This window comes from Centroberyx affinis, unplaced genomic scaffold (assembly GCF_046629955.1).
Source record: "Centroberyx affinis isolate AG114_WGS23_722 - 3 ecotype Tasmania unplaced genomic scaffold, CSIRO-AGI_Caff_v1 ptg002828l_1, whole genome shotgun sequence".
In the NCBI taxonomy this organism is placed as follows: Eukaryota; Metazoa; Chordata; class Actinopteri; order Beryciformes; family Berycidae; genus Centroberyx; species Centroberyx affinis.
Genome location: NW_027280970.1, coordinates 30107 through 32308, shown reverse-complemented (window position 1 = coordinate 32308; position 2202 = coordinate 30107). Strand labels below are relative to the sequence as shown.

The following is a 2202-nucleotide window of genomic DNA, read 5'->3' as shown; positions in this document are numbered from 1 at the left end:
CTGGCTCTTGAGGTAGGAGTCCTTTGAGGAGCGAAGTTATCTGAGGATGGCTGGAGGCTAGGCTCGGACTGCCGGTTATGAGTTTGGAGAAGAAGCTGATGCCGCTAAGATAAACTTTGATGGTGTGTGTTTTGATGGCCATCACGGAATGGGCATAGGTAATGAAACTAGTCAGGGTGACGAGATTGAACGACGGGAAGGTTATGTTATGCTGGATGTGAAAGTGACGGAAACTTTCCAAGCTGTCCAGTAGGATGATAGGGTTGTGGGTGATAGGCTGTTGATGATGGAGTTCTGGGATTCGACGATCAGGGGTATTAGGGCAGGATTTATGAGTTGAAAGTCGATGGCGTTGGAGTGGCCGGGAACATCGGCTGCGCGGAGAATATATTGGTGTGTAACGGAGTGCCGGACGAGGCGGTGCATGAACGGCATGATGGATGGAGAGTTGGAGCGTCCTTTGTTGATTATGTCAACGACTACGAGGTTGTCTGAGTAAATAAGGAAGGCCTTGCGGGACCATTCGTGACCCCACGGAATAGCGGTGGCTATTATGGGGTAGATTTCGAAGAGAGCGGAGGAAGCGACCTGGCATTCGTTTGCGAGCTCCGGGGCCATTCTGCTGCAAACCATCTTCCGTTGTAGAAACCCCCAAAACCGGCGGAAGGAGCGGCATCCGTGTACAGATTGATGTCATGCGGGTGAGTCAGATGGTCATCATAAGAGAAGGTGATCCCGTTCCAGTTGGCGAGGAGGTTGAGCCACAGACGGAGTTCGGCGCAGCTTGGACTGTCCAGGGAGATGGAGGTCAAGAGAGATGGGGCGGAAGAAGCGATGGATAGCAGGTGAGAGATTAAGGCCCGCCCTTGTGGAATGATGCGAAAGGCGAAGTTGAGATGGCCTAGGAGGGAGAGAAGTTGGTGTTTGGAGCAGCATGGGGAAAGCAGGAAATTGGAGATCAGAAGGCTGATTCGATTGAGCTTTTCGACTGGGAGAGAAGCTTGAAACAGAATTGTGTCAAGAGTGATTCCGAGGAACTCAAGGGATGTGGAGGGGCCCTTCCTTTTCTCTGTAGACAGGGGAACCCCAAGGTCGGAGAAAACTGAAGTCAGAGTGACCAGGCCAGAAGTGGGTGGCGATGAGGGAGGGGAAATGATAAGGAAATCGTCCAAGAGATGGACGAGGAATGGAATTTTATGGTTGTTGGACAGGATCCAGCAGAGGGCTTCGGACAGGGTGTCAAAGAGTTTGGGGCTGCTTTTGCACCCAAAAGTGAACCTGACCGCGAAGTAATATGCACCTCGCCAGTGGACACCAAAGATAGGGAGAACCTTGAAGGCACTGGTGATGTCCGCTTTTGAGAGCCACAACCCTTTCCCGGCGAGTTTAATGAGGGCAATGGCATGGTTGATGGTGGTGTAGTGAAGGGAGAAATCCTCGCTCGGAATCAAGCTATTAATGCTAGGGATGGAACTGCCATGGGGTGCCGAAAGATCGATGATGATGCGTTTCTTTCCGGAGTATTTCCTGGTTGCAATACCGAGGGGTCTGAAGCGGAAGTTAGGAAAAGGAGGATGAGCAAATGGGCCGATCATGAAGTCTTCTTTAACTTCCTTGGCGAGCAGGCGGTCGACTAACTCTGTGGTATTGGTAGAAACCGTTGCCTCCAAAACGGAGGGCCAGATTAAGGACGGTGGACATGTAGTCGTCCAGTTCCTGGCGGCGGGTGGGAAATTGTGAACAAAGAACGTCTCTGTAGAGAGAGAAGGCGTAGGCGAACTTGGCGGGTGTAAGCTCTCTGGAACAAGTGGGTGTTCCCTCTTTCAGGCGGAGAAGGGTGCCTTCATGTCCTTCAAGGAATCTATCGACGGGTGGTTGGTGGAGGGAAGGCATAAGAAGGAGTGCAAGATCTATGTAATTACCATCGATGATTTGTTTACGTAGATTAGCGGGAACCGGAGAAGGACGGGAGGCGAAAGTGTAAGGAGGACGAATAGGAGGATAAGCCGTAGACAAGGTGAAGTTGACGGTTGCCTGCTGGGCTGGAATGGGTTGAGAGAGAAGACCGGAGTTAGGTGCAGCAGGAACTTGCTGCAGCAAGAGCTGTGGAGGAAAGCTGGGTGCCGGCATCCCGGTGCCAGAAGCCCTGGCTAGAGCAAGCTGCTGCGGTTGCTGGAAGTAGGCAGCAGGGGGCACCGGCAT

At 52.4% G+C, this 2202-nt stretch overlaps 1 pseudogene; it reads right to left on the bottom strand.

The window, feature by feature from the left end:
• Positions 1-201: 201 nt before the first annotated feature.
• On the bottom strand, positions 202-2202 carry LOC139658085 (uncharacterized; annotated as a pseudogene).